General features: G+C 41.3%; 1 protein-coding gene and 1 long non-coding RNA gene across 8 annotated transcripts in view; one reads left to right on the forward strand and one right to left on the reverse strand.

Moving 5' to 3' along the window:
* LOC129052414 (uncharacterized) overlaps nt 1-13,597 on the forward strand; it is a 66,323-nt gene that overhangs the window by 37,490 nt on the left and 15,236 nt on the right. The window contains exon 3 of one of the 5 annotated variants that reach the window (XR_010138862.1): nt 11,226-11,484. The exons of 3 other annotated variants lie outside the window; for them this stretch is intronic. This is a non-coding gene — a long non-coding RNA (uncharacterized LOC129052414). Of the gene's footprint in view, nt 1-11,225; nt 12,152-13,597 lie in introns of those variants that run through there. One more of the 5 variants, XR_008517416.2, reaches the window with a different exon arrangement.
* Nucleotides 1-13,597, reverse strand: part of LIPI (lipase I) — a 105,685-nt gene that overhangs the window by 6,812 nt on the left and 85,276 nt on the right. The gene's annotated exons all lie outside the window — the stretch shown is intronic.

Consider the following 13,597-nt stretch of genomic DNA (forward strand, 5'->3'; position numbering starts at 1 on the left):
CAACATTTCTGGGGGCTCATCTGGGATTGGAGATTGTAGGTCTCTGTCTCCTTTGCCTATGGGTTAGAGCCCCAGGACGTGGGAGATTTGGGACCCTTGGCACCACTGGGTAAGACAGCCCAGAAGGAGAATGGCTTTCCCCTGTCTTGGAGACTTCCCTTGACAGTGCAAACGGAACCGACTCAGGAGTTTCAGGAGAGTCACAGAGCAGCACACAGGCAGACTACTGAACCAAGGTAAGGTTGGTCCCTAGGAAAGCCTCTCCCATAAGGACAGAAGGGGAGCTTGATCACCTCCCAGGGAACGACTACTTATCCAACCCAGAGTAGCTGGGGGCGGCAGGAGTGGCTTGCCAATTTGGATGAACCTCGTGTCCCCACTCACACTGGAACTGGAAAAAGGGAGAAAATGGGCCGAAAGAGTGGCAAGTGCAGCAAGGTAGAGCTTGCTGGCAGGGTGACAAGAGTGGTTTGCCACCCGAACTGGGAGTGTGTGTGTGTGTGTGAACCTACCTGGGACATGAGAGAGGCTCATTTCATCTGATGAGGAGTCCTGGGGTAGGAGTGGTGTGTGTATGTGTGTGAATGTGGGAGCCTAACTAGGTTCACCTGGGACACGAGAGAGGCTTGTTTCATTCAATGAGGAGTCCTAGGGCAGGGGAGGTGTATGACAGTGTGTGAAAGAGACGGTCTCAGGAGAGGCCAATGTGGGGAGTGATGTGGGGAGGTGCAGATCTCTTAGTGCAGACTGTGTCCTCTGAGGCAAGTGTGGGATGAGCCAGACCTAGGTCACTGCGTAAGGCCTACAGGATTAGTTTCATAGCTTCACAGCAGTAGTTGGGTGTGACCTGGCCAAGCAGCATCCGAACCTCCCATAATAGGACCCGGTCTGGTGAATCTGAGAGTGAAAGTGAGAGTAAAAGTGTGCTGTGAGGGAGGAAATGGGAGAAAAAGCATCGAAGCCTACTCCATTAGAATGTATGTTGAAGAACTTTAAGAAAGGCTTTGATGGTGATTATGGAATGAAGTTAACACTGCAGAGGCTAAGAACCCTTTTTGAAATTGACTGGCCTTCTAATGTAGGGTGGCCAGCTGAGGGAACCATAGATATGGAAATAACTGGCCAAGTGTTTTGGGTGGTCACTGGGGTCAGACAACAGCCTGGGTACCCTGATCAGTTCCCATACATAGACTCCTGGCTGAATGTGATTCAGATCTATCCAAAATGGCTACAGGCCTGCTTTGAAGATTATTGTAAGACTCTAGTGGCTGTGAACAAAACAAAGAACCATAGAAAAGACCCACAAAGTGCAGGCCCAGGAGAAAAAGCAGCGAGGAAAACAGGAAAAGCCTGTCCTACAGGCCCCGCCAGAGGAGCTAGAGACTCCACCCCCTTAAGTTCCAATTTATCCATCTCTGGCAAGGCTTAGGCAGGAAGCCACTCCAGCAGCTGCCTCCAGAGGGTCAGACTCAGAGGAGAGTACCCCCCAAACTTCACCATGTAAGGAAGAGCCAGGGCCACTGCCCGATAAATCAAAGGAGGAACTCCAGGATGAGGTTGGCCATCCCTGGTCAGGACACACCCAAGCCATGCAGATGCCCCTCAGAGAAACTAGAGGACAGATCTATTTAGATGAACAAAATGAGGTTCAAGGAGGAGAACGGCTTTATGTTTATAAGCCCTTCTCTACTACAGACATTTTCAACTGTAAACAGCATACTCCCTCCTATATGGAAAAACCCCAGGCTCTTATTGACCTAATGCTGTCCATCTTCTTAATTCACAACCCAACCTGGCCTGACTGCAAGCAGCTCCTTCTGCACTGTTCAATACAGAAGAACGCTGCAGAGTAATACAAGTGGCTAATCAGTGGCTAGAAAGCAACGCCCCAGTAGGCATGGCAGATGTCAAACAGTATGCACAACAGACTTTACCAATAGAAACTGATCCAGGCTGGGACTGAAATCAGACCCAAGGGCTGCTAAACTTGCTGAGATACTGAGAGGCTCTGATACAAGGAATAAAGGCTGGAGGGAAAAAGGCAACAAACACTGGAAAGGTTTCAGAGGTTCATTAGAAACCAGATGAAAGCCCCAGTGAGTTCTACGAGAGGCCTTGTGAGGCTTACTGACTCTACACACCTTTTGACCCAGAAGTGGTAGGGAATCAGTGCATGGTTAATGCAGCATTCCTGAGTCAAGCACAAAATGATATTAAGCAAAAGTTGCAGAGGCTGGAGGGGTTTGAAGGTATGAACATTCCTCAGCTTATCCAGGTGGCAACCAAAGTGTTTGTAAATTGAGATGAAAAAGCAAAGTGGGAGGCCAAGCATAGAGTGAAGGAAAAGGCAGAGTTCCTGGCCACAGCCCTGGTTGAAAGAGAGGCTGGATTTGCAAGAGGACATGGACGTGTCATGGATGTAGTCACAGTAGAGGACAAGCTAGGCCAGATCAGGAGACCAGGACAGGTCAGGAAGGTCAGCCTAGACTAGAGAGAGATCAATGTGCAAGATGCAAGCAAAGAGGGCATTGGAAAGATGAATATCCAGAGAAAGAAAAGGACAAGGGCAACAACCAGAGACAGAATGACTGGACAGAGCCCCCTTCTGCCACTGGGCAACGCATAGTAAGATCTGACATGGATCTAATTGGGCTGGCAGAAGCCAATGACTACCTTGAAGACTGAGACAGATCAGGCTCCATCTCATTAGGCCCCAAGGAGTCTACGGTCTCAATTGCAGTAGGGCGCTGAAAAACAGACTTTATGGTAGACACAGGTGCTGAACACTCGGTTGTGACTCAAAAAATTGGGCCGTTATCAAAAGACTATGCTAATACTATCAGAGCCACAGTTATCACAGAAAAGACACCTTTTTTCAAATCAAAGAGATGTATGACTGGAGACCGAAAAGTCCAACATAAGTTCTTATATTTGCCAAACTGCCCAGTGCCACTATTAGGAAGAGACTTGCTACAAAAGCTGCAGGCTCAGATCTCCTTTACACCAAGTGGAGATATGACCTTAAGCCTAAGGCAAAGAAAGGCTATGGTATCAACACTCACAATCCCAAAAACAGAGGAATGGAGACTTCATGAAAGTAGTTGCCAGGAGTATGGAAAAAGATATAGTGTGGCTGAAGGTGGAAAACTATTCACAGAATTACTTCTTAAGTTACCAGGAGTCTGGGCAGAGGACAGTCCCCCGGGGCTGGTAGTGAATCAAGCACCTGTCATAGTAGAACTACTACAAGGAACCTACCTGGTGCAGATCTGTCAGTATCCCATTCCCACAGAGTTAACCGAGGGATTGCAAAGCACTTAAAATGGCTCCTTGAATTTGGAATAATAGAGAGATGTGTCTCCTCATGGAATGCTCCCCTCTTGCTGGTGTTAAAACCTTCTGGTGACTACTGGCCTGTACAAGACTTAAAGGCAGTCAATGAGGTGGCGGCTAAACTGCATGCTATTGTGCTTAACCCGTATGCTATGCTTGCACAAATACCTGCTAGTGCTGCTTGGTTCACATGCTTAGACATAAAAGATGTGTTCTTCTGCATCCAATTAGCCCCTGTAAGCCGCGACATTTTTGCCTTTGAGTGGGGCCCATCTCAGTATACCTGGACTAGACGTCCCCAAGGATTTAAAAACTCCCCAAGTATCTTTGAAGAAGCACTAGCCTCAGATTTAAAGGCTTTCACTCCATCTAGCGACTCATGTATCTTACTGCCATACATAGATGATTTGTTACTAGCTGCACCCACCAGAAAGGAATGTATCCAAGGAACAGAGTCTCCTTCGAGCGCTGTGGAAAGCTGGCTATAAAGCGTCCAAGGAAAAGGCACAGATCTGTGGCCAAGGAGTTCAATATCTTGGCTTTTACATCTCCCAAGGGCGGCATGAACTTGGGTGGAAGCAAAAGGAGACTGTCTGTAGCATTCCTCTGCCAGACACAAGGCGGCAAGTGCGGGAATTCCTAGGGGCAGCTGGTTTCTACTACTCGCTCCTAGCAAAACCTTTATATGAGGTGATGAAAGGGCGGGGAAAGGAGCCCCTCCTTTGGGGGAAAGAACAGGATATGGCTTTCAAGGAAATCAAGAAAGCTTTAATTCAGGCACCAGCACTAGGGCTGCCAGACATGACAAAGCCCTTTTACCTGTATGTTCATGAAAGAAAAGAAATGGCTACAGTAGTCTTAGTGCAAATGCTGGGGTCATGGTATTGGCCTGTAGCATATTTGTTCAAGCAACTAGACTTTGTGGCTAAGGGATGGCCACCCTGTTTCAAGGAACTGGCTGCCACTGCCTTGTTAGCCAAGGATGCTAACAAGCTCACATTTGGACAGAAGCTGATAATTCAGGTGCCCCACACAGTTGTCACCCTGATGGAACAGAGAGGACATCATTGGCTCTCTAACCCTAGGATGCTAAGATACCAAGGTCTCCTATGTGAGAATCCACACATCACCTTAGAGACTGTGAATACCCTAAATCCAGCCACACTGTTACCAATAGAATATGTGGAACATGGGAAGCCCCCGTTATGTGCCCCAGGGTACCACTGCTGTGTAGAAACAGTGGATGAAGTCTTTTCAAGCCAGAAAGACTTAAAGGATCAACTCTTAAAAGACCCAGATGTTGAATATTTTACTGATGGAAGCAGCTTCATATCCAAGGGTGTCAGAAAGGCCAGATATGCCATAGTCACATTAAGCTCGGTGGCCAAGGCCCGCCCCCTAGTGGTAGGAACCTCAGCACAGAAGACAGAATATCTCTCACAAGAGCACTACTTCTAGCAAAGGGAAAGTCAGTGAATATCTATACTGACTCAAGATATGCTTTTGCCACCTTGCATGCTCATGGAGCCATTTACAAAGAAAGAGAACTGTTAACTACTGAAGGAAAGGAAATAAAAAACAAAAAGGAAATAGCGCAGGTCCTAGAGGCTGTATGGGCTCCAAAGGAAGTAGCAGTCTTCCACTGTAAGGGACATCAAACAGGAGGAAGTGATGAGGCTACAGGAAACAGAAAAGCAGACAAAGAAGTGAAAAGGGCTGCAATGACAGAAATAAAGAAAGAAGAGACTTATGTTATGCCCTTATTAGAGCCTCCCCTTGCAGAGACTCCTAACTACTCATCCAGTGAGAAGGTGTGGTTCACACAGGAAAATGGGTGTTATCAAAAAGGAGGCTGATGGAAGTTTTCAGATGGGAGGCGTGCCATTCCAGAAGCCATTGCCCTCCAATTTATAAAGCAGTATCACCAAGGAACACACATGGGGAAGACAGCTTTAGAAATTATCATAGGTTGATATTTCTACGTGCCATGCCTAACTGCCATCACTCCAGCCATCTGTGAGCAGTGTGTTACTTGCACCCAGAATAACCTAAGGCAAGGGCCTACTCGGACCCCAGGAATTCAGGAGAGAGGAGCAGTGCCATGTGAAAACCCACTTGTAAACTTTACCAAACTGCCTCAGGCTGGAGGCTGTCAGTACATGTTAGTGTTTGCACTTTTCAGGGTGGGTCAAGGCATTCCCCACAAGGACAGAAAAGGCATGAGAAATAACAAGGATATTATTAAAAGACATTATTCCTATATTTAGAATGCCTCTACCTTTAGGCTCGGACAATAGACCAGCTTTTGTAGCAGAAGTAGTACAGCAACTGACTCAGATGTTAAAGATTAAATGAAAACTGCATACAGCCTATCACCCACAAAGTTCTGGAAAGGTTGAGAGAATGAACAAGACACTGAAACAACTGTTGAAGAAGTTTTGCCAAGAGACTCATTTAAGATGGGATCAGGTATTCCCCATGGTCCTTCTCTGAGTCAGGTGTACGCCTACTACATTAAACGGGTATTCACCCCATGAGATAGTGTACAGCCGACCACCTGCACTTATATCTCAGGTAAAAGGAAATTTAAAGGAAATTGGAGAAATGACCCTAAGAAGACAAATGCAGGCATTAGGTGAGGTAATGCAAGAAGTACAAGAGTGGGTAAGAGAAAGAATACCTGTTAGCCTTACAGATGCAATACATCCCTTTAAACCTGCTGACTCTGTGTGGGTTAAACGCTGGAATCCTGCCACCCTCAGGCCCTTATGGGATGGCCCCCATATTGTACTCATGTATACCCCTACCACTGTTAAAGTTGCAAGTATTACACCTTGGATCCATCACAGCTGACTGAAACCTGCAGCCTCAGTTCAAGACCAGTGGACAAGTCAGCAAGATCCAGATCATCCAACTTGACCAATCTTGTGGAGGAACCAAGGCACAGCAGAAAAAGATGACCGCCCTGCCCCAACCACACCAGAGGCTGGTCGGTCAATGCACTGATGAAGCTTGAGGAAACGTCAAGCCCTGCTCTAGTCACACAACAGGAAGCTGACTAGTCTATGCACGGCTGAAGCCTGAGGAAGTTGGTGTTAGATAAGTAAATGTGGATTAAATTTGCAAGTGTAGTTATACTATTGCTTATACTCATTGTTTTGCTGTCATGCTATCTTTGCAATTGCTATCAAACTTGTTGCCCAGGAGGATGCCCGTGCATAGTGTAAACTTGATCACGCTAGTGACAATAATTCTAACAGCCATGGGAGAAAACCAAGACAATTGTCATCATTATATGATAGAAGCTTGGTTTGGTAAAGGTATAACAAAAACCCTGTTATATCAAACTTATTATTAGTGTACAGGAATCCCCTGGGGACATGTGTTTATAATCAAACCAGCTACTCTGTCTGTGACCCAGGTCATGGGCAACCTCAAGTACGTTATGATCTAGGCCTCCTACCCTACAACTTTTGGTTTGAAATTCAAATAGGGAAACATTTGTTACCCACATATGCCAATCCTAATGATGTTGGAACTGGGAAACTCATAAGCAAAACACAGGTATTCCCTTATTCACATAAAGAATCTGTTTCTATATATTTTGATGCCTGTCAGGCTGCACACCTCAGCAACCTAATCCAGGAGAAGTCTTCAAGAACTTAGGACAAGAAAGAGTCAGCAGTAAGGCTGCTAAGATCATAATAGGAGAACCAGAAGAAGAATGTCCTGATTGTAACTTTCAATGGACCACACATGAGTTCAACCAACCCCTATATACAGGGGGAGTAGCTCTGCTTGCCAGCCAAAAAGCAAAGATTGGTTGTGTGACTAACACATGCAACCCCCTTAATCTGACCATATTAAAGCCAAACATGCCTTTTTGGACTAAAGGACATCAAGGAGAGCTAAGCTTTGATCAAGAAAGAGCAAACCTAGGTGTTTCATTGGTCGTTATTAAAAAGACTCAATGAGCTAAAGTTCAAGTCAGTCCAATGTCACAGTTCAGATTTTTCACATCCTTCAATAAACATTTTAACCCCAAGGATGCAAAAGTTCAGATTCCACCAATGTCAGCCAAGAACCTATTTACTCAGCTAGCTGAAAGTATAGCTACTATTCTTGGAGTCACCTCATGTTATGTATATGAAAGTACCAGTATAAGTAACCAATGGCCCTGGGAGGCTAGAAAACTAATGCCACAAGATAACTTTACCATACTGGAATTTGTTACAAGGTTCAGTGCAAATCCAAGTGTCTGTCTATTAAAAATTCCTATCATTGGAAGATACTGCATAGCATGATAGGAAAAGACTTGCAGACTCCAGTAGGAGATACAACCTGTTTAGGTCAGCAATATTTTGAAGAGTCTAAGAACAAGACACAGTGGAGAAGCTTCATAGACAATTCCTCTGTATCAGATTTTAACCCTCTCTCTCAGTTTCCAGCGCTGAATCAGTTGCAGTATCAACTAGACACTACAAATGTTTGGAGAGCACCATCAGGACTACATTGGATCTGTAAGACAAAAGCCTACCAACTATTGCCCGAGAAGTGGACTGGAGCCTGTGTGTTAGGGACAATAAGACCATCCTTCCTCTTGCTCCTACTGAAACAAGGGAAGATTTAAGTTACCCGGTCTATAATGAAGAAAGAAAAAGTACCAGAAGAAACATCTTTACTCAGATAAGTACTGTAGAAAAGATAAACACAAACATAAAGAAGGACATTTAGATAGATAGCTGGAAAAATAACGAATGGCCTCCTGAAAGAATTATCAAATGCTATGGGCCAGCTAAATGGGCCCAAGATGGATCATGAGGGTACTGCACCCCTATTTACATGTGAAACCAAATTATAAGATTGCCAAGCAGTACTAGAGATCATAGTCAATGAGACAGCTCGAGCCGTGGATCTGTTAGCCATACAAGCCACTCAAATGAGAGGTACTATATACCAAAATAGGCTAGCATTAGACTACCTCCTAGCCTTAGGAGGAGTTTGTGGCAAGCTTAATTTAACCAACTGTTGCTCACAAATCGATAATGGAAGAGCTGTTATGGAAATTACTGCCAGAATGCGGAGGCTGGCCCATGTCCCAGTCCAGACTTGGTCCAGGTGGAGCCCAAATTCACTTTTTGGAGGATGGTTCTCATGGTTTGGAGGCTTTAAAACTTTGATAATTGGTTTTGTAGCTATAACTGGAGGATGTCTAATACTGCCTTGTCTTTTACCTCTCCTCTTCAGAAGCATCCAGTCTACTATTGAAGTAATAGTGGACCGAAAAACTACCACCAAAATGATGGTGCTACAAAAATACCAACCAATCCCCTGGGAAGAATATGTGCCTACACAGGAAGAGATAAATGATTGTGGTGCTCTTTATTAATCTACATTTATAGCGAGCACCAAAGGGGGAGATGAAGAAAGAATTCATGAATTTTACAAGTGTAATCAAAGACAAACAAGACACTTTTACTTTTTCCTTCAAAAGCCAAGTGTAGTGTAGCAACCTCACCCCCCACCACCCCGCTCCAGTAGAATACTAACTGACTGTTTTTCCTTCTGTGCTCAGCGAGCCTTATCTGTACTTGCTAGTTTCACATTCCTTGAGGCTCACTGAGTTCCTGCTTCACCTCCCTAGCGCAGCTGCAAAGTTACAAGGTTGATACAGAAACATGGTTTCCCAGGTATGTGTAACATGTAGTATAAATAAATGTAAAAGACTGATCAACTGCCTAAGTACGCTTCCTGCATCAAGTAGCTCCCGGCCACTGACTGCTTAAAAGGTGGCTGCTTTCTTTGTCCGGGGCTCAGACTTTTCTGGACACTAGTCCAACTAAGCCAGGTGATCACCTTTTAATAAAGACCTTTCCTGAACTCTGTTCGGTCTCTCTTATCTCTGATTGTCCTGCAACAGTGAAACCCCATCTCTACAAAAAATACAAAAATTAGCCAGGCATGGTGGCACGCACCTGCCTATAATCCCAGCTACTCGGGTCGCTGAAGCAGGAGAATTGCTTGAACCCGGGAGGTGGAGGTTGCAGTGAGCCAAGATCATGTCATTGCACTCCAGCCTGGGCAACAAGAGTGAAACTCCACCTCGACAAAAAAAATGTCAAACTAGAATTATATACCCAGAGAAATTATCTTTCAAAATGAAGATAACTTGAAGACATTTTTAGACACTAAATGTTGAAAAATTCACTACCAGCACTATACTACAAAAAAAATTTGAGAAGCTCCTTCAATCTGAAGTTAAATTATACCAGATGAAAATACACACATACATAAGAGTTTGAAAAGCACTAGAAATGGTAACTCTGTGGGTAAATAAATAAGCTTTTACTTAATTATTTATATCTCTTTAATAGAACAGCACAAAACCTGGGAAGAGAGAAATGTAAGTATACTACTGTAAAGTTCTCATCTTCTATGTGAAGTGGTAAAACTTACATGAAGTTAGACTGTAATAAAGTTATAAATCCTAAATAAATCACTAAAATAATAAAACAAAGAATAATAATTAGCAAACTGACAAAAGAAATAAAATTTAATCATGAAACTACTTGGTTCATCCAAAAAGGCAGACGATGAGGAAAAACAGAACAAACGACAGATGGACCAAACAGAAAACAAAACAGCAGGATGATAGTGTTTTGTTTTGTTTTGTTTTGTTTTGTTTTGCTTGGCTTTGCTTTGACACAGAGTCTTGCTCTGTCACCCAGGCTGGAGAGCAGTGGCACGATCTCTGCTCACCGCAACCTCTGCCTCCCAGGTTCAAGCGATTTTCCTGCCACAGCTTCCCGGGTAGCTAGGACTACAGGCATGTGCCACCATGCCTAGGTAATTTTTTGTGTTTTTATTAGAGACAAGTCTTCACCATGTTAGCCAGGATGGTCTCTGTCTCCTGACCTCATGATCTGCCCGCCTCGGCCTCCCAAAGTGCTGGGATAACAGACGTGAGCCACCGCACCAGGCCAAGATGATAGTTTTAAACCCAACTATATCAGTGGTGACATTAAATTAAAAGATGTAATTATCCTCAATTAAATGGCAGAGATCATCATCGTTTTTCATTTGAGACATGGAAATTTTAAGAAAAATGAGATATCTCTACACACCTATTAGAAAAGATAAAATGAAAACCAAACATTTAAAAAAAAAAAAAAAGGCTGGTGAAGGTGCAGTTTGGGTTTAGGAGACCATGGACTCTTACATTTTGCTGGTAGGAATGCAAACTGTACAGTCACTTTGGAAAAGAGTCTGGCAGTTTCTTATAAAGTTCAACTCACATTTACCATATGACCCAGATATTCCAATTCTAAATATCTATCCAAGACAAATGAAAACTTATGTTCACTTAAACACCTACATGTCCAATATTAACAGCAGCATTATTTATAAACATCAAAAACTGCAAGCAAACCATATGTCCTCTTACTGGTGGATGGATAAACAAACTGTGGTATATCTATACAACAGAATACTATTCATCAATAACATGCCATTGACATAAGTAACAACATAGATACATTTTATATGTATATGGTTAAGTGAAATAAACAATATTTAAAAGACCTCATGCTACACAGTCAACCCTCTGTATCTATGGATTATACATCCATGGATTCAACCAATAGCAGATCAAAAATATTTGGGGGAAAAATAGATGGTTGTGCCTGTATTGAACATGTACAGACTTTTTTCCTTGTCATTATCCCCTAAATAATTTAGTATAGCAACTATTTATATATCATTTATATTGTATTAAATATTGTAAGTAATCTACAGATAATTTAAAGTTTAAGAGAGGATATGCATAAACTATATGTAAATAGTACATACTTTTATATCAATACTTGAGGATCTGTGGATTTTTGTATACACAGGGTTCCTGAAACCAACCTGCCACAGATACTGAGGAGCAACTCTAATTCTATGTATATGTCTGGAGAAGTCAAACTTGGGCACAGTGGTTGCCAGCAGGTGGACTTGAAACCCAAAAAGCAGCATCAGGAAGTTTTTGTGATTGATGAAAATGTAAATTTTGATTGGGGTGGTGATTATATAACTCTCTGTATACATGAAAATCCATAGAACTATACAACAAAAGAATAAATTTTACTGTTACATAAAATTTTTGAAAGTAGCTTTAGCACAACATTTTCTAGAAGTCATCTGAGGTCACCTCTGTCATGCATAATCCCTTTCAGCCCTAAGGTCTGAGGTCCTACTCTACTGGAAGCACCTAGAAGGAGAGCTCTGTTGTTGTCTCTATCACAGTTTGTTACAAAAAGATAATTACTTGTTGAGTGCATGCATAGTTTAATCTGGACCATAAGGCGTCACATTTTTATAACTCACATTCCCAATAATTTGGCAGTATTAAATTTCACTAATTGCACATTATCTGTGTGGACAGATCTAAATAGGAAAAGCAAATAGATGGTTTCAGCAATTATCTAGGTAATTAAACTTAAGCATACATTCATCCAAACATCTGTTAGCATCTCCAGCCAGCAGGGAATGTATAGAGTTTTGCTCAATAACCACAAAATGTATTTTAGTATTTTTTTCCCCAGAGTAGAAACAATTGCATCCAGATTTCATACATTTAATAAATTTTCATAGTTTATCCATGTTTAAATTTTACATAAAAGTTAAAATTGCATACTTGTTCTGTTTTCTTTTGCTCTGTTGTATATCCTAATGACTTCACCCTATTTTTTACCTAACACATGAATAAGTAAAATATAATATTTCTCTATGTAAAAATGATTAAGAAGACAGTGAGACAAATAAAATATGGACAGACCTGTTTGTCTTTCCCTTTCCTTTCTCTTTATAATAAGTGACTAAGAAAAAGAAATGTATGCGGAGAACAATGGTTGTGTGCTCACCAACATTCTGTACCAAGGTGTAAATATCATAACCCAAGATAGAAGATTTAAAAATGTTCCTCCTCCTTGATGTCTCTTCTAAGCATATATAAAAATGAAATTGTCTAAAATGAAGATAATTACATATGCATAGATATTAACTATTTATGATAAAACAAACTTTGGGGAAAAACGAAGGATCCAATAATAAAGGACTAAATTTAACAGTCCACAAAAGATAGAATACAAGGTAGCCATTAACTTAGGAAAAAAAATGCTTACAACCCAGTTCATGATATAACATAGAACCAATAACGTTGTGTTCACCTTGTTTTCTATGTGAATAATGAGACTTGAAGATACTGCAGTGTAGGTTGAATGATGTATACACACAGACACTGTGTCATATAATGTAAAAAATTAAATGCATGTTTCAACTGTAACATATGTGTTTATGAGTAAATATAATAAAATATTAACAATTACTATCTCTTAGTTGCAGAATTACATATGAATTAAAATTTCCAAATCTTCCACAGTGGGAATAATTGACTATATTTCTTATTGAAAAAGCTGTTATTTTTAAAATAGTAATAACTAAAAACTAAAGAAAAATAAAACAAGGACAAATTAAAAACTCCAAGAAAGGTTGTAGTTTCAAATCATTGCAAAGGTGCTTCTGAGCTGAGAAACCTTAGATAGCCTATGTATCAACTCTGGATTTCTATTTCTTAAACTAATAGAGAAGATACCTCATAGATTTGTTGCAAGGACTGAAAAAATAGCATTTTTAATGTAGTAGACACTAATTAAATGTTTCCACTGTTACTCATCTAGAAAGCAGTTCACTAATATAAAATAATCATCAAGGATATATCCTTAAAGATGCCTAAATAGTCAAAGAAATCGTCAATCTTAGGTATACAATATATCTTAAATCATGTGTGTCATCCAAAGCATGCATCTTGGAGAAAACTAAAAATTCCTTGCTTACATATTAGTTTTCTATAGGAAATAATTAAATTTACTTTGGGGCAGATAACTCTAAAGATAAATTCTACTTTAAGAGATAAAATTGCAATCAACGCAGATTTTATTATCTAATTTTCTTAGTCAACTGTGCTCAGAGCCTTCCTATGTCCTTAACAACTCTCCTGGGTGAGAGTATTGATCATTGTAGTTCTCAGAGTGAGAAGGGTAGCAGAAGTGAATAAAGAGTTTCAACAAGAAGTTTAGAAAGTAGTCATAGTACAAATTTTCCAAGAATCTGGGAGTATTTATATAGTTAGAGAAGGAGACATAGTTTCACAGAAGTATTTGGAATAAGGAATTGTGATGATTAAATATTTCAACAAAATAGACAAGTATGTTTTATATAATTA

Source organism: Pongo abelii, chromosome 22, assembly GCF_028885655.2.
Source record: "Pongo abelii isolate AG06213 chromosome 22, NHGRI_mPonAbe1-v2.0_pri, whole genome shotgun sequence".
NCBI classification, from domain to species: Eukaryota; Metazoa; Chordata; class Mammalia; order Primates; family Hominidae; genus Pongo; species Pongo abelii.